The following is a 19,456-nucleotide window of genomic DNA, read 5'->3' on the forward strand; positions in this document are numbered from 1 at the left end:
AGTGCAATCTTTTCTTTGACTATTATGTTCATACATGGCAATGATACTGGATAAATTGTAGGCATGTGTGGTTTTACATAAAGTCATGGTAATTAAAGTTTTATCTGTATGGCATAGGCAGTAAATATTTTTGTTAATGAGCTTCAACATATTTTCCTAAAAATACAGAGATTCTCTTGTGTATTGTTCAAAAGGTACCCCACAATACCATTGACATTCTCAGAGCTCCACCTAGAAAGCATAAGATCTGTTTGTTCTCCTCCTGAAGCTGAACAGTGTTGGTGGAAAATTTTCTGCTCTTAGACACAAAACTGGAAAGACCTGAGGGTATAAAGCAATTGCATGTCGTGCCCAAAATGTGTTACAGCAGTCTGTCACTTGCTGTAGGCTACCACAGCTGGACAAGAGAGCACAAGCCACTGGGAAAAATTCATTTGTCCCTTTCATTTCTTGACATCTGTCTTGCAGGGGTGTTGGAGAAGCCTACATGTAGACTTCACCAGTTTTCAACATCTGTTTTCCCTCTGCTCCAGCTTCATTGGGAGAATTCTCATTTTGGCAAATTCTGGCTTCTTCAGTCATATCAAGGAAAGAAAAAGGGGCCATCACTTGGGGAGCACATCTGAGCTATGCTCTTTATTTATTGAAGGAGAGAATGATTGTTTACATTTCCTGAATACAAACTTGTGTAACTGAAGGATACTGTAAGTTACAAATGCTCTGTTATTTATTTTAGGAAAATGCTAATTCAGGAATATGTTAATATAAGTGCTTTTTTTTTGGACAGTGGAAAACTAAAAGAAAAATAACATGTGGAGTGGAGCCATCAATGTAATATGCCAAACATCTGAAAGGATGTCACAATTCATTTTATGAATCTTGACAGGATGAAAAAAAGATAGTCCCATGTGCCCCAGACAGTACTTCCTCAATTCTAAACGTTGATTTTCAAATTTCTACCCTCAGTGTATTGCCAATACTGGAATCACAAAAGTGTTTCTTAAAAATCCTTTCAGTGCTGCAGACAGAGTCCTGTCTTGAAAGCTGGATTCCACAAATCCAATCAGTTCTGGGAGAAAGACAGAATTGTAAAGTAGTGTATGTGTAGCAAAAAAGCCAAACCTGAATAAAAACCCTGTGTACCCCTGTTCTTCAGGATAAGAAACTATAGAAAGGTTAAATTCAATGAACTTTGATATTCTTATAAGCATTTCATCATTTCACTGCAATTATTTTCTAAATCCCTGGGGACAGATCTTTAGCTGTGGTTTGCTCCATGTTTCTTTTTTGTTGTACTTTCATTTCAGATCATAGTATACTATTATGCAATCAAGATAAAAGCCCAAGACAGTAATTTACACATTAGACTGAAAACTCCTACAGATAATGAATTGTATTTTACTTCTTTACCTAATTTTATTTACATTTATATTTTATTTTTGCATTCACTTCTGATCTGTATATGCAAGAACAATAAGACATTTATAGAATGATTTTACTGAGTCATGCAGAAAAAGTCTTTTTTTCAGAATTTTGTGGGACCTAAGATTCAATAACCTCAATATTCTTCCTCACAATTGATTTGATAGCTGAGGTTTAAGTGGGATTTTCCTCATCTGGGGTGAGGAATACAGTATTAAACTCCATATGTATCCTAACATTGAATCTCAGGCCAAGCTGTACACTCTTGAGGCAATCTATTAAACACAGAAATTCCAAGTGAGCTGAGAAAGCAATTATTTTACTAAAATCTGCAAGAAATCTCACATTTCTGTACCTTATCTTTGAGAGTGCCTGAAGTTTCGTAGAGAATCCACAGGGGACATAGGAAAGAAATTTAATATTTTATTGTTCTAGAAATAAAGGAAAGAGACATATATATTATTGCAGTAAGATTTAAATGTTAATTAATTTTATTTAATCTTATCTGAATGCATATCTCACACTGGAACTTTCTCAACCTGATGCCTGAGATCCATTGTCCATTTTTAAGTAAAACAACAGTTCAAATGAAAAAGAAATTAGAAACAATCTGTGCAGTGGTATTATTATTAACTGCTTCCCTATAATTTGGTTTGGCTTGAATGGAGGAAAGGTCTAGATTTCTGCTGTTTCTGGTATCAAATGTCTATGTTAAGCAAACAGTGGTTTTCCAGATAGAGATTAAAAGTCCTTTAGACTGCATTTAACATTATGCAGTCCTTACTGAATTCCAGAAAAAGTCATGCTATGTCTGTCAGGATTGCTGAGTTTGATCTGATTACCTGCTACCTACCATCTCTCCCTTTGAGAATGGGAATTTCACTTCATTTTAGGCATCTAAGATAAGGTAGTGACTAGAAAATCAACTTCATATATTTATATGGAAATTAGAGAGTGGGAGAGGTCTCCAGAGGTGATTCAGACCTATCTTGGGATCTTTGTTGCTCTTTGCTAGACAGAGATCCCAGGATTCATATTTTTCTGTTGTTGTGCTGCTTAAGAGCCAACAACCAAGAGGCCTGTTGCAGAGTTAGGTAAGCTAACTTGGTCATGCCCTGTTAAAGCAACTGGAGCTTCTTGACCAGCAGAAAGTACAGATTTCCCAGTTCATCCCTCAGATATTCACCATTAAGTTACTCCCTTTCATACATACTGAATATTTTGGGGTGAGGAAACAAGACAGGATTATGTCTCATTGCATATACCAATAGTGAGTACAAAACTGGAATCTGGAAAACTGAGTTTCATATTCTGTCCTGAGAATTAGCACACATCTTGCCCTACTGACATTTATCTTCTGATGATCGCTGCCAGTAGAAAAGAGGACTGATTGCCTTTGCCACAGTAGCCCTACAGTGCACCTTGTTCTTTTGCAATCATTTGGGGTGGGCAAACCCACTCTATCCATGCTGGTGGTGAGGTCTGCAGTACTATCTGCAGATCCTCACTGATGTGTTGCCCACATCAACCACATTCCCAAAGCCACAATGTCCTTTTGTCCAACAGACTCATCTCAGTTGGACGTGGTATGAGAGCCTGGAGTGCAGCAACAGGCTTTACATGCTCTGACCTGCTTGTGGTTATGAGATGGTTCTTTCTTTATAATCCCTCTCTGCCACCTTCCCTGCAGCCTCAGAACAAGATTCTGCTCTTTTTCCTTCTTCATCTGCTGCTTAGAGTACATCTGTTCCTGGAGAAGCCTGATCCAGGATAACACAGCTGCACCACGTTAGACCCCACCTTGACCACAGCCAGCTGTCAGAGGGATGGGACTTGATGGGATTTATATCACCATGCATGACCAGTAAAATGTTTCCTCCATTTATTTGGATGGTAGAGTTTTCATTCTGTCATTTTGCAGGCTGTTACAGACCCACTGTAGAAAAGCAAATATGCTACACTTGTCCTGAACTCAAAACACAACAGATTATTTGCATCCACAGTGCTAAAAGTGCCAGTGTGTGTTATGAGCCACACCATATTGTCTGTCTGTCTGTCTGTCTGTATGTGAGATCTGCACAAACACTTTAAGTCTAAGAATACATTTGACAGACACAAAGTCAGTTTCCCTCTGGGCTGGTATCCCTTTGCACAAAGAAAAATGTGCAAAGAGTGCCACAGAACTTTAAGAAAAGATATTTAACATCAAAGTATTTAAAACAATTGACAAAGAATCTGTTTTAAAGGCCACTTCAGCCTGAAAATAAAGAGCAAGCCAGTCTGGGCATAAGTTAAAAGATAAGGCATTATGCCAGAAAAGAAAAGACAGTCTGCCTTGATTATAACTTAAAGACATTCACTCCATTCAAAACATCTCATGTGCAAAAGGAACCCAAATGCTTAATTTTCAGAAAGAGGAGCCAGAAACCCAAGGTGTGAATCTCCTCACTCAGTGTAAGATAGAAGTAAAGCAGGCTTCATTCTAGTTTCCACTGATAAGTAGTAGTGGGGACCAGTCATATGCTACTAATGCTAGAGACTAGAAGTGCAAGAACTGGGAGCATGTCCTCATAAAGTCATGTTAATTAAAGTTCTATCCATATGGCACAGTTTAAATTAAAGTTTATCCATATGACAGAACAATCCACCAATGTCCTGTTGGATTGTTACCATGCTGAGATGGGTGACCAGCTGCTGCTCAGTTTCTGGCTTGCTTTTCTGTGACCATCTCCTGTCTGCTAGTGGTGTCGGACAACATTCATACCCTGAGCAAAGCCTGTGCCTTGCACTGCTGCTCCCAGCCTGAGCAAAGCCTGTGCCTTACACTGCTATTCCAACCCTGAGCAGAGCCTGTGCCTTGCACTGCTGTTCCAACCCTGAGCAAAGCCTGTGCCTTGCACTGCTGCTCCCAGCCTGAGCAAAGCCTGTGCCTTACACTGCTGTTCCAACCCTGAGCAAAGCCTGTGCCTTGCACTGCTGTTCCCACCCTGAGCAAAGCCTGTGCCTTGCACTGCTGTTCCAACCCTGAGCAGAGCCTGTGCCTTACACTGCTGCTCCTACCCTGTTCAAAGCCTGTGCCTTACACTGCTGCTCCCAGCCTGAGCAAAGCCTGTGCCTTGCACTGCTGTTCCAACCCTGAGCAGAGCCTGTGCCTTGCACTGCTGCTCCCAGCCTGAGCAAAGCCTGTGCCTTGCACTGCAGCTCCCACCGAGCAAAGCCTGTGCCTTGCACTGCTGCTCCCACCCTGAACAGAGCCTGTGCCTTACACTGCTGCTCCCACCGAGCAAAGCCTGTGCCTTGCTCTGCTGTTCCAACCCTGAGCAAAGCCTGTGCCTTGCTCTGCTGTTCCAACCCTGAGCAAAGCCTGTACCTTGCACTGCTGTTCCAACCCTGTTCAAAGCCTGTGCCTTGCACTGCTGCTCCCACCCTGAGCAGAGCCTGTGCCTTGCACTGCTGCTCCCACCCTGAGCAAAGCCTGTGCCTTGCACTGCTGCTCCCACCCTGAACAGAGCCTGTGCCTTGCTCTGCTGTTCCAACCCTGAGCAAAGCCTGTACCTTGCACTGCTGTTCCAACCCTGTTCAAAGCCTGTGCCTTGCACTGCAGCTCCCAGCCTGAGCAAAGCCTGTGCCTTACACTGCTGCTCCCACCCTGAGCAAAGCCTGTGCCTTACACTGCTGCTCCCACCCTGAACAGAGCCTGTGCCTTGCTCTGCTGCTCCCAGCCTGAGCAGAGCCTGTGCCTTGCACTGCTGCTCCCCTCAGGCAAGGTAGCCAAGCACCTCATGCTTCCGCTGCAGCTGGAGAGGTGGGGCACAACAAAAATCTCTCTCAGTCTATTTATATTACAAGATTCCTTCTTTGGATTCTTCTCTCCACAGGCCTTATTTGGTACCCAGGAGGACATGCCAGACTACTTTTTTTTTTTTTTTTCTGTGGATGTTTTGCAATTGAATTCCTGGGGCTGTAGTCTGAGCTGCACAGGGTTACTATAAAATCATAAAATCATTAAGGTTGGAAAAGATCTCTAAGATCCCCAAGTTCAACCATCAACTGTTATACTACACACCTTCAAAAGCCTGGAAAACAGTGAGATCTCTACATGCAAATATCAAGGAGACTTCATGGGGAGGAATTGTTCACATCTATACTTTGTGTAGAAGCTGAAAAGAAATTGTCATTTGCACAGCATTTATATGTGAAAAGAAACATTCTGTTTGCCCAAGAGTGAATGGACATCTATTGAATTTAGCAGTTAAAAAATTGTCTCCCTGGAGTAAACTGAATTGACAGATGCATCAGTCCATTTGTGATTTCATTGAATATTGCGCTGTTGGAGTAGGCAGAGCTGTCGTTGTGGTCCTGCATGAAGGATTCTGTAGAAGAGCTCAATATTATTGTGACTGCAGAGGACCTTTCCTTGTACCCACTCTGAATCCAACACACATTTTACTGTGGATCTGGAAAGAAATAATGAAGATAATTTATTACATTCAGAACTTGCTTCAAACTGAATTTCAACATCTACCATAGGTGCATAAATCATAAAACTGGGAAAACAAAGGTAGAACAATGAGACGGTAAGATTCATTGCCACTTCCATAAATGGTTCAGCTGTAGAAAATGTTGAACCTGACTATAGGTTAGAGGACACATTTTTTTAACAGATCCCTTAGATTATGTTTAAATTTCAGAGCAATATGTATCTGTTTTTCTTTTAGTGAGATAAATGCATTTCTTGTTTTAGTGAGCATCCATGTGCCTAGGTAAGATGTTAAAGCATTGAGAAGATCTCAAGCTTTTCCTGTACTGTTTTTGTTAGGCTTGCTAAGACATAAACATTTAATTTCTTGTGTAAATTTGAGCTGATGTCTTCAAAAATACTGCCAATGGCTGCAATTGGATTCAAGATTTGCTAATCAGCAAACTGTTAACTCTTACAGACAGATGTATTTTTTAGAAACTGAAAATAAACTGTACTTTTTGAGAAAATTTATGATGTTGGAACTGAGCTATCCTCTCAAATGACTTCAAAGAAGTAAGAATCAATTCAAGAGGAGAAGTTCTAAGCAAAAGAATTTTTTACTACTGTTGAATTTGCTTATAAATCTTGCTCACTTGCATTCACTGTCAGAAAACTTCAATTGTCTTGTCTTCTTTTTTCATTGGTATGTTTGAATTATGGTCTTCCAGTTTATAAACAAGAGCATTTCATTTCTTTCAGTGGTTAAGCAACTATAACATGTGGGAACAGCATTCTGCTACTGATTTTGCCTATCAAAAAAGAACTTCCAGGCTTCTGCAAAAGTGATTGTTCACTATATCACTGTCTCTGGGGTCTGCCATACTTCATGTCTCCAGGTACTTGCTTCTTTTCCTTGTGTTTCCAAACATAATAACCATATGGAGAATTCCAGTGTTTTATGTGCCACTCACTCTCTGGAAGCTACTGTTACATGGATTATAACTATTTGTTTGAAATTGTAACTTTTTATATTATATGGAGAATATTTGCTGATCTTTTTTTCCTACACGACAGCATGAACATATGAATGTTTAATTTCACCTTTTTTCTTCAAAAGCTCTGGTTGAAAAATGTCAACAGGTAATGTCTGTTGTCTATCTTGACTCTCCAACACTTTCTGACACAACTTGTAAAGCCCTTGCAGAATGTAAACTTTTGAAGGTCAGCATTGAAGGTTAGTATAATGATAAAAAAAATATTAGGATTATGTATTTTTGCAATTCATTCAGAAAATTTGAAATAAATATTTCAGTTGATTTCAGTGGGTATTTGGATCATGCTTTTAATGTATGTCAGATGTGTAACTCGCATCTTAAATGTTTCAACAGGAAATAAGCAAAATGCTGATTTAAGTTTCAAGCTGATGAGTAAATGCTGCCCCTACATGAGGCACATTCATGTGGCTGATTGCCAGTGGATTACAGAGGCTGGTGTTAAGATGACTTCACCATTGAAGCAAATTCTTGTACTGAATATGGCAGACTGCACAAGGTACTAGATCACATTTCTGTAACTGTTGCAAAGGGATTGTTCTAAAGTTAATTTTACTTATAATAAGTCCTGTTAACACATCTTTCTGTTTTACAAATAAATTCTTAGAATCTAAGTATAGATATCTTAATGTTTTGAAAAATATTGTATACATATAACTTTGTTCCTGTATCGTGTTTTCAAAAATTCATTCATTGTTATTCCAGTTCAAGCAAAAAACAATTAACTGTTGATGTAGTGTCACTTAATAGCCATGGCATATTATAGTGCTGGAATATGGCTATGAAAAAGAATATGATAACCAAAGACAATTGTCACAATTCCATTGTCACAATTCCATTGTCACAATTCTCTTGAAACTTGGATAATATTTAATTTTGTGAATATTGAAGTAATACTTTATTACTGTCAAATAGTAAGAAGTAAATAAAATTGACAATTTTTTACAATTATCAAGAAAACATGGTAATGAATATAGAGAAAGAATGTATTTTCTAGAAGCAAAAGCAAATGGAAGGAGTTCCAAAGCTGGACATTTGATCCCTGTTTTGTGGTACAGTGTTAGAGTCAAAGGTGAGAGAGAATGGGGAAGGCAAAGTTTATAAACATTTCAAAATTGAAAGACCTATAAAATAGTACAAAGAAGTTGGAATTGCTTTTGTACCTAAAGTTTCTGACACCCTGGGTAGTTTTAGGGATTCTGCTTTAAAGTGTAACAAGAGCTTTTTTTGTGCCTGTTGGCATATAAAAATCTGATAATATTGCCTGGAGGAGCAAGTGAAAAGTGCTGGAGCAATAATACCACATTACCCTGTTGGTGGTTTAGCTGGGCAGGTGGGACAGCTGCCTGCATTTTCTGGTTTAACATTTAGCAGGCTGGGTTTTCCAGTCTGTCAGCCAAATCATGGGCTCTGAGTGTGCTTGCACGTGTCTATTGCTTCTACTGCCAAAGAATGGCTGGATTATCATGACAAAATTTTTTAACCACTAGTAAAGGTATTGTAGAAATCCACTCATTTTATTGCTTTTCCAGACACTTTCAAATGTGTCAGCATTAGCAAAGTAACAGATTTTAACAAATTTAAACTCATTGGTGTGTTGACCCTGGGCTCCAGGTACCCACCAAAGCTGCTTTACCACTTCAGTGGACAGGACAAAGAAAATACAGCAGAGTTTGTGGGTCAAGGTAAGGACAGGGAGAGATCAGTCACCTGGTACTGCCACAGGCAAACCAGACTTGACCCAGAGGAAGAAATTAATTTATTGCCAATCAAATCAGAGTAGGGCAATGAGAAATAAAACCAATCTTAAAACACCTTCACCCCACCCCTTTCTACTTCCTGGGCTGAGCTTCACCTTTGGATTCTCTGTCCCCTCCCCTTAGTGGCCCAGGGGGATGGAGAATGGGAATTTCGAATCTACCAAATCAGAATTCCTAAATTATAGGAAATCACTACATGTGAAAACTGAAGAAAGAAAATTAATAGGTCATGATTTTTAGAATTAAGAGATGTGAATAAAAACATGTCTAAAAATGGACACAGGCAATGTAGTGGCTCATGTCCCTGGCACATAATTCCAGTTTAGGAATGATGGCATTCTTGTCCTCTTGTATGATAAAGCAGTGTATAGCTTGTGTTGTCACATAGTTGATCAGCTGTGTATCCATGCCTTGACTATTTAAAAAGTTATAATGTGGCCATTTCAGCTCTCAATCTCAGTGTGGTTACAGAATATTAACCTTTCAAATTCAGCTGGCTTTGTTGCCAGGCTCAGCATTCTTTATGGACTTTATAAAAGTTTGCTATTCTGAAGTTGCATTTCTTAAATTTATCTGTCCTCTTGAATGAAAACCAACTGCACTGTGAAATAACACCCAAACTGTCACAGTGGTTGAATTATTGCAGGGTGACTTTATGAATTCTAGCTTCTACTATATTTTGTGGTTACACAATGAGGCCCTGTTCAGGTTATCAGTTCATTAGTAGCACTGGGACTTTGGGATTTGCAGTGATTCTTTGTGCTGCAACAAACTATACAAGCCAAAATATGATTCTATCCTACAGAATTCTGGGATTAAGTTTTTATTCATCAGGGAACACAAAAGAAATTCTGGGAATGCATTGAAAAGCTAATTGTACAGTAATGTTAAACATACCAGAGATCTGTACTGTATTGAAACATCTGTAGTTTTGAAAGACCTGTAGTCAGGTCTACAAATCTCTCAATTTGGCTGAAAGCTTTTCTATCTACTTCATTTTTATAACCTCTGTGTGTAAGTTAGCTATGTGCAAGATATGCAACTGATTAGGTGAAACACTCTGAGGAAGGACTCAGGATAACTCCACGCAGGGTACAGAACTGCTGTTGCACACAAATGCTGCTGGTGACTCTTGCTGCTGCTGTGCTAGAAGATCATTTTTCCTTAAAGTTATATCAGTTCCTTAAATTAAAAAAGTATATTAGTGCAAATGAAATGTTTAAACAGGTTCTGAGTCTTTCTAGATTTGTTTCCCAACTCTGTCACTTGGAGTGGTGATCATTTCTGAGTGCTGGAGCTAATGGAAATTCTCATTATCTCCAACAGACTTTTTTTCAGAAAGCTCAGTTTTTCAGCCATTCCAAAGAGCAGCATCTTTCTAATTAAGCAATTAGTTATTCTCACTCTTTTGGGGGTTTAAAGATCTAGTTTAAAAATGCCATCGTTAATTTTTGTTTACCTTCAATGTTGGCTGCAAATTGTATATTGACTTGTTATAAATATTGCCTACATTTCTCTTTTGGGGTCAGTGATGGAGTGTAAGTGTAAGGCCATTTCTACAAGGTTCTTCAGGAGCTGAGCTGAGAGAGCTCAGTGTTAGCTCCAACTGAGGCACTGCTCTCCATTGTGGTCTAGAAAACAATTGCCAATGAAAGAATTACTAACAAGGTATCTTCAATATGTCAAGCTGCTAAAACTGGAAAGAAAAAAGAGCACTGAGGGGAGTCAGGTTAAACATTGGCAGGTCCTGCCTTGTGAAGGATGTTACTTTTACTTTTGGGACAAACTCTTTGAACCAAACACAGAAATCTAAGAGTCCTTGTCAAGAAAACTTTCCATAGAGACTACTCACTCAGTCACTGTCCAGACACAATTCTTACTAAGAACTTGATTATTTGGCTGTAACACAAGTTTTGTGCAAAAAAAAAAATTAGAATGTGAAAAAAAAAAAATTAAAATGCCTGTATCTTTTATGGAGGCCAGAAAGTGAAAAAAACTTAAGCTAAATAAAGAGGGTTAGGGAATCCAAGAAGACTTCACTTAATGTGATATTTAAAATATCACAAAATTATATCTGAATGAAATTTATGCTGCCTTGAATTTAGTCCCACAGTGTTACAACAAAAATGGGTTTTTTTCTCTTTGTTTGCCACAGCAAGCCTTTTAAAATGCTGTGTTTCTTCTTACTCTAGTTTTCACATAGCACAACCCATGACCTTGGCAACAATCCAAGCTTTTTTGCTCACACTGTTTTGCTAAGGCTTGCAGTTTTTTCTCTCCCACAAGACAGATAAATTGAGCATTTTAATTTTTGTAATTTCTATGAGTTATAGTAGGAAAAAACTGTGGTTTTAGCTGTTTGCTGTATTTAGGCATGTAAAATTCATGCACATATAAAATAAATACATTAAATATTAAATACATTTCCTAGTGTTAAAACTCTACTTGATAAAAGGAAACCTATCAGTCTCCTTTATAACAAGCTACTATTTGTATGCTTTGGGTTTATATTATACATTTTATTAGCCTATAGAGGAAGTCATACTGTGATCTCTGTCAGCTTAGGTTAAGTGTTGGTTTGAAATTGCAACAGAGAGCACTGTTACATGTACAGTAATCAACACCCATATGCTGTGTTAAATAAAGAAAAATTGTAAAGCTCATGTGCTTTCCTGCAGTCTATGCTGTGGATCTTTCTTGCTTTTCCTGTCTTGCTGTTAGGTGTTTTAAACTAAGAAGGTGCAACTTAGATTTGCACTACAAAAGAGAATTTTCCTTTCTGATTTTTCAAATGACAGCAGAATCCTTCTGCCCTCAAAGCAGAGCAGAATTTCTTGCAGTAGGGATTGACACATACTTAAGGGAACATAGTGGAGAAAAGATACAATAGAGCCATATTTTCTGATATATTTGTGTCTCAGGTATGACTTAATCAAAATGGAAGTTTTTCCCTCAGTGTTGATGCCTTTCTCTTCTGTTGCTTCTTCAAACACAGATATTAAAAGTCTAATGTTTGCAGGAGTTTATTATACTTATCCTGAGCCTACTTCTCAAATGAAAATTGGAAACTGAATAAAAGTAATCACTGCATATGTTCAGATTTTGATATTGCATAGGAAGTTGTACATTTTGCATGAAAAAATCTGCCTAGGGAAACTTGTGAATACTAGGTAGAAAAAGGGAATTAATTCATGTCATGTTTAAGTTGCATGTTGCTTAAGCATCTTGCTAAATAAGACCATTCATTAACAAAACCAAATATGCAATGAAAAGGAAGTGAACTTCAAGCATATGAGGAATTGGTGGTATAATGCAATTTCTGTACTTTTTTCATTAGGGCTTTGACTATATTGCTCTTACTCTCAGAAAATACATAGTATTAAATTAAAACCCCACACAATTACATTTTAAATACTAATTTTTTCACTCTTTAATTTTAGCATTCATCCTTTTACATTTTAGAAAATATTTCCTTTATTCAAAATTTTTTTAAACAACACACTTTTTAATATTTTTTTATCGTAGAAGGACATCAGGTTCTGTCATTCTTGAAGTACTCAAGATTAGTTTCTTAAAATTATAGAAAACTTAAAAGAATCTTAGAAATGAAAATATTAGACAAAGATTTTAAGTTCTTTGAAAGAAAAATAGTTTAAAATCCTTGTGAAGATTCTCTTTTTTTTTAGCTATGCTTCCATCCCTCATTGTTTTGCTTCATGTTTTGCTCCTCTAAACTCCTTGCAATAGGGACTATATTGTTTTAAATTGTGAGTATGGTGAATGTGTCCTTGAATGCAGATATAACATTACAAAAATTTTAGATAACACTCTAAAATGATTTACAATATATGCAAGGGATATGAGCTTCTATTACAGAGATGGTAGCATCAGCACTTAGGACCAAAATCTGTCTTAGGAAAACAGACTCATTGGAACTGCTTCCATGGGTTAGAGAAGCAGCTCTAGTCACAAATTTTATTCTTACACTCTCCATATGTTTGTTAGAATGCCTTGATTTCTCCCCAATGTCTACATGACAAGGTTCTGGCAGCTTTGCTCCCAGGGTGATTTTGAGAGCCTGCAGCTGCCCCACTTCCCTCCTTCCAACACAAGCTGCTGATGCATATGGCCTGGACCACCCATATTCCTGGAACATTAGAAAAGTAATTTGGTATAAAAGTATTAGGACATTTGAAGAAAATGTCTTTAATCAAGCAGGATTTAGACAGAAAAACATAGCAAAGAATAATAAAATAAGCTTACTTGACTCCTGAGTTACATAAAGCATCCAGGAACAAAAACAGCCCTGACATAGGCTGAGGCAAGCTTAATGGAGAAGCTTAATGTCAGGGGTGAGTTATATGCAGTGTAATAATGAGAAAGAAAAAAATAGCCTGAAACATAAAAAATAGGTACAATACTTCGAAAATGGGAACAACTCTGAATCGCTTCTGAAATCAAGGATAAAAGGATGTACAAAGCACACAGAGAAATATTCTCTGCTTCTCTACTTTCTTCTGCAGTGACTGTCATTTAGGTGCAGTTGGTGGTGATTGGGATGAGCCCCATCCCCAGTGGGCACAGCTGTGAGCAGCACTGACAGCAATGAGCCAGGGAGTGCCCAGGGGCACTGACCAACACCAAAGGGAACAGAGGGCACACAGGGGCAGGGCATCAACATGGGGGTATCAAAGGTTGGGCTAAAGAACAAGAAAAGCAGATGCTTAAACCCTTCTGAAATGGTGTTGCTCTGTATGGGCTGATGCTTGAAGCTTTCTGATATTGTATGGTGATGCTCTGTGTGTTGTGGCTGCCTCAAACTGCAGCATGTGCTGTGGCACTCTCATGCATGAAGTTTTCTGCTGTAATTATTTAAGGCCCCATTCTCTCTTCTGGATGAGTTGCTGGTGTGTGCTGTTTAAAGTTGGGCATGCTTTGCAATCCCTGGGTAGTCCAGAGCAGAGGTTATATGAATGAGTAAGCACTTAGCTGCATTTTCACTTCTTATGTGTTAATGATCTTCAAATCCTGACTGGTCCTGAAGGCCAGGCTGCAACACAAATATTTACTAATATTTTAATAATAAGTTTCTAAATAGGGGAAGAAAACCCTGCTCAAACAAAAATGGCATTTTGATTTTCCACAATAATCTAGAGGAATTTTTTAGCACTCTTAGCACTCTTTTAGCACTCTTAGTGGGATTCTGAATCTGCAGTGACTTGAACCCATAGTCTGGCTTTGCTTTTTAGTCTGTTAGAAAATTAGGACATTAGGACTGAGGAATAGCCTTGTAACAGTTAAGAAAAATATATCATTAAGTCTATTAGGTATAACCAGCTACAGACTGCAAATGAATTAGTTGCATTTGATTTCCAAAGGAAAGGATGTGACAAATCCCACACATTCCCAAGGCAGGGAAAAGAAAAAGTTAAAGTATATTTAAGTGGGCTCCAAATTCCAGCTTGTTTAGGAGACAGGAGAAAGAGAGCATTTAATCTGGAGACTCAGAAACTTAATGCTATAAAAAATAGCAAATACTAAAACAGAGTCATTGTGATCAATGTCAGATGTGCCAGCACCTGGAGTCCCAATGCAAATCAGCTGCAATTAAAAGTACTCAGCAATGTGGAAAATCAGGCTTGATGTTGTTACAGGATATTTTGTCACAATGGAATCCCTGTCATCTGGATTGTCTCAAGAAACACTGGCAATCATAGCTTGTAAACTATGACCTGGTCTAACCACAAATGGTGTTAGGTATGGAAATTGAATTTTATGGCATGTGTTATACAGTGGGATTTCTACACTGCAAGAGAAAAATGTCCCTGCAGTTCCTGAAAACAGGTCTGGCCCACCATCACATTAGCTCAGGTATTAGAAACAGTACAGTTACATTTGCTTACCCATTTCCCTGAGGTTTTTACTATGTGAATCTCAACTTTGTCCTGACACATGTGAATTTTTAATAGCAAAATAAATCTGCATGGTAAGAATTGCTTTTTTCTCTTTTAGTGTTCAATCCATGACACTGGTGCCTGACTGTGGCTAATCTGTGCAAAAAATCTGAGCATTTTAGAGGATAAATTAAGTAATTGAATAGTAAAAGGCTCAGGCATAGATGGTGGGAGACACCTCTTAAGAGCTGTCCAAGGCCTGGAGTCACATTGGAGTCATCTGTTTGGTTTGGAGTATGAACAGGAAGCAACATCTGTATATCTGTGGAACAAAGATACATTACAGATGCTGACCCTGAAGGTTGCAAAGAGATATGTGGACAGAAATCTCAGAAGAAGTTGGAAATATCCTAGCGCACAGTTGTTGTTAGAGAGAGACAATACATTCATTGTAGTCTGCAGTAGAAAGGCAGAGACTTCAGCATGAGAATATAAATAATGAGGAGTTATTCCTTGCTGTGTCATAGCCTCAGGTGGCTTTTGTCTCTAGCCAAGTGAAGACCCTCACCAACTGGTACAGTCAACAGTAATTTTCTTACCCACAGAAACCATGGTGAAATAATTATAAATGAGTTTCTGCAAATGTCTGTAGGCCTTATGGTACAAAATAACTGAAAAAGCACAAAAATGTAAAAATTACTTGAAAAAAAATAGCTGTTACAGAGGATCAAGAAGTTTCTTTTTAAATTGTTTTCAAAATGGAAATTACAATATGCTATAGAAGAGATGCTGGACAAAGTCTTCCATTTCTCCATAGCAATGGAATATGCATCCAAGATACAGGAGTAATTTATTGACACTAAAGGAGAAATAGGAGAGCTTTTGGAGAGTAGGTGATCCTAGAGCGGGTGATCCTAGTCTGTGTGTTGCACAGTATTTGTTTTGCCAGAATTTGTTTCTAGGAGTTCCAATATGATAGCTCCAACTATATATTCCATAAATATGAGGAGATTTAGTATAGAAGAAGAAATTTTCCAGAAATAGGTCAATATCCTGGATGGAGATTCCTGACATTTATCAAGGAATAAATCAGGAAGTCTAATAAAACTAATACTAATTGATGCCTTTGTATGTATGTTAGATACAAAGATAATAGTTTAAAAATTCATATAGATCAAGTTTTTTGCATAGAGATTGTTTGAAGAGGCTTCTTTTTGGAAAAATGAAAGTTTCATAGTTTTTTTATGTAATGTCCTAATGACATTCCTTGTCTTTCAAGTCTTCACTCTTTTTCTTAAATCTATAATTGCTAACAAAATGCCTCAATGTATTGATTTTCATTTATGAAAATAGTTTTTCTGTGATGTAATGTCACTTTAGTAATATAAAATTATTATAAATTAACTTGAAGTGATAGCAGAATTAATTGTCATTTAGCAAAAAAAATCTTCATTGTATTCTTTAGTTTTTCATTAGCAAGTGCATTAAAGTGGTGCCACTTTTGATAAAGAAAAATCCAAGAACAAATTATGTCCTTGAGATCACACCTATCAAACCATCAGTCTTTGCTGTAAGAAATTGAAGTTCTGGCATAAACCCATTTTAGGTTTAAGCACATAACTATTTTATTGTCTTGAATAGGAGCACTCTGGTCAACAAAAATTTGAAATCTGTGGATTTTCACGAAGCTGTTGAAAGTAGTTTTCACCAGACAACTGCGTCTGCTGAGAAAAATGCAAAGTTTTGTGTTTTCATAAGTAGCCAGGATTGGAAACTTCTTTCATTGTTCCATTTTTTGTATCTATCCAGCTTGTGAGATTTCAGGAATCTGCAAAATTTGAACTCCAGCCGCACTCTTCCAGCATTATCATTACTGTGTCCACATCTGGGTTCCAGACACTATCTGCATGTGCCTGTTTTTTCAGGATGATACTTCCTCTCTGCCTGCAATTAGGCAGTGCTGTTCACAGCCTAATTGTAGATAACTTATTAACCATATGGAATAAAGGGATAACTTTTGTTTTTCCAGTAAAGTTTACTTTATTGATATGAACTACAGAGATATTCTGCTGTGATTATAAAAAATAGTTTTACAAAATCGACACTTAATTTTCCTTTACATTAGAGCGCTTAGGATCAGAACATTGCCCAGTTTCCTGGTGTAGAAGCAGTAAAAATCACAAAGCATTTTTAAATCCTTTTGCAGTCCTAATGAAAGTCCTTACTGTCTTGAATAAGGGGGCTGTTCATACACTTTTGAGTGTGACAGCACCATTTCAAATATTGTCTTGAAGCCATAAAGCCCTTAATGGTAAGGCAGCAATTTTAAGACATTTGGTCTTAGCAAGTAGTATTTTGTTCTTCCAACAAAAAAACCCAAATAAACCAAACTAAACAAGCAACACACCTCCTCCCCCCAAAAAATTGCAAAAAGTTCTTCCACCCCAAATTGTGGAGATACATAAATGTGTTTTGGTGGAAGTACTTCACATCACATTACCTTTCTTCAGTTTCTTTGTTTCTCAAGATGATTTTTTTCCCCTTTCTCTATTAATTTTTCCAGATTTTTTAGGGTTTGAGAGCTCTTGGTTGCCATGGAAAAATATTGGAACTTTCTATATCACAAAGCAAAAACTTCAGTGACAATGGGATTCAGGTAAAAACTTTGCCTTTTTCTTGGTGTTACCTGGAAGCACCCCAAGTTCATTAAACTAACCATATCCAAAATTGATCTTTGGTGTTGCATGTCATCCTTCATTCTTCATAACACCACTCTACATCAAAAATTCCCCCCTTTCATTCCTACAATGCCATATACCTGAGATCTGTTCAATTTTGCCTTGAAAAGGGTGAAGAGGGGGCAGTTTTCTGCTGTTTACTTCCATGCAGAACCTAATGGGCAGGAAATCAACTTGGTTTGAAAATTCAGAATGAAAAAGAAATTACTGTTTCCAAAATGTATGGTTAAACTGTGAAATTACTTGTCCTTATCACAGGTTGGTTGAAGTTTACCAAAATCCATTTGGAGATTTGACAAATTCAATATGATTGCATAGATTTACTTTGTTTTTGTATTTTACTTTGTATTTGCAAACAGTATGAGAAAGAAACACTAGAGGGTAACTTTACAGTAGTAGAAAGAACATCTATCTTGTTAGGAATTGACATCCAAATAAGAGCACTTGTTTTTGTAACTGAGAATAATTCCTAACTATATATAACAGAAAAGCTTAAATAATAGATTTTTAATGGTATCAATTACAATTTAATGGTATCAATCAACAGTTGCAGATCATAAGGCTGCAGGTTCAGCCAATGCCATCACATAATCCCAGTCCTCAGCTTCTACAGTTTTTCCATTACAAATCTTCAACATCCACCATTTTATAGCCATATATTGTAAAAATGAGTCAGTTGTTGTACCACAAGAGCTACATCTGGATTGAATCTTGTTGCTCAACGTGCACGTCAGGCCTTTTGCTTCTCTAGGAATAATTCTGACTTGTCTTTTATGAATGTTCTGTGCAAAGTTCCATGTTTTTTACTAATGACCAAGTATGTGCATCTTGTGTACCTCATGGAAAGTCCTGTGGTGCCAGTGCTGCTGCTCTCAGAGGAGAATATTCACTGCTCTGCTGTGCCATGCTCATGGCCAAGAAGCTATTTCAGGTGTCTCATTACACAGAAGAAATAAAAAAAATGACTGTTAAAAAGAAGTGTTTCTGCTTTCCCTGTGTGCCAAATGAATTTGAATTTTTTTGAGGAAAAAAGCAGCAGCAGGGAGGACATGTGGGAGTTGCAGAAGCCCTGTTTTCATGGATCTAGAGAAGGCAGGAGAAAGAAGAGGAGATACAGAGTAACTCAAAACAAAATGACCAGTCATTTTTGGAAATTGAATCCAAGGATATGATTTTATGGAAAATCTGCAGAGGGTAATTCCATTGTAATCCCACTGCCTGTTCCTACGTACTATAACAGAATGTAAACACTTATGAGATCCCATATTTTGAAAACACGATCCTTGTTCACTCATAACTCAGATGATGCTCACTTAATTAACAGCAATTTAGTATTTGACCTTTTCATTGATGTTTGTGTGTCCTCAGGCCTTATTTATGCACAATTAAAATTGTGCAATTAAGTTGGAATGTTATGTTTTCTTCATATGACATTTGACTTTTTATAGTGACTAAATGTCTTGCAAACATAATTTATCCTCACAACCTCATCTGTTATTTTCTCTATAGATATATAACCAGGGTTACAGAGATGAAGTAAGCAAACAGAGCTCCATCTCTTTTGATTGCAAATATAATTTGAATGTTATTTGCAAAAGCATGTAGGGGTACTCCTAAAGTTAAGAGTAAATTCAGAACCTAACTTTGAAGGATATTTTAAATAAGTATGTAGAAAAGCTATGCTAGTGAAAACAAGATAAACATATCTAACAGGCATTGAAATCTTGGCTTCAGCCTGTGTTACATACCCTAGCTGAGAATGTAGTGATTAAGTCATCACATTTGAGGCCTAATTCTGAAAGGATTGCAGTTTCTCTTGCACATGGATGAAAAATATTTAGTTGCTGGGTGTAGAATGTTTCTGTATTACAGGTGAAAATCAGCCCATAAATCCAAAATTGAAATAGGAAGGGTAGAGAAGCCAATTAATAGAGATTCTGAATTTTCCACTTTAACCTATCCTAGATTCAAACACTGACACTTCCAATATTTTGTAAAATAAAACAAGGACCCAAAGCTGAGAAAAACTGCCTTGATATAGCTGTACCAATAGGCAAAAAGAGAACGAAATCAGAGTGAAGATATAGACAAAAATCTTAAAAGTACACTCTATGAAACAAATTTCAGA

General features: G+C 37.4%; 1 long non-coding RNA gene across 1 annotated transcript in view; it reads left to right on the top strand.

Moving 5' to 3' along the window:
* Positions 1-7,221: 7,221 nt before the first annotated feature.
* The window catches only part of LOC134417841 (uncharacterized), a 39,762-nt gene continuing 27,527 nt past the window's right edge, over positions 7,222-19,456 (top strand). The window contains exons 1-2 of the long non-coding RNA XR_010027634.1: positions 7,222-7,435; positions 17,154-17,246. This is a non-coding gene — a long non-coding RNA (uncharacterized LOC134417841). The remainder of the gene's footprint in view (positions 7,436-17,153; positions 17,247-19,456) is intronic.

The sequence above is a fragment of the Melospiza melodia genome, chromosome 4 (genome assembly GCF_035770615.1).
Source record: "Melospiza melodia melodia isolate bMelMel2 chromosome 4, bMelMel2.pri, whole genome shotgun sequence".
In the NCBI taxonomy this organism is placed as follows: Eukaryota; Metazoa; Chordata; class Aves; order Passeriformes; family Passerellidae; genus Melospiza; species Melospiza melodia.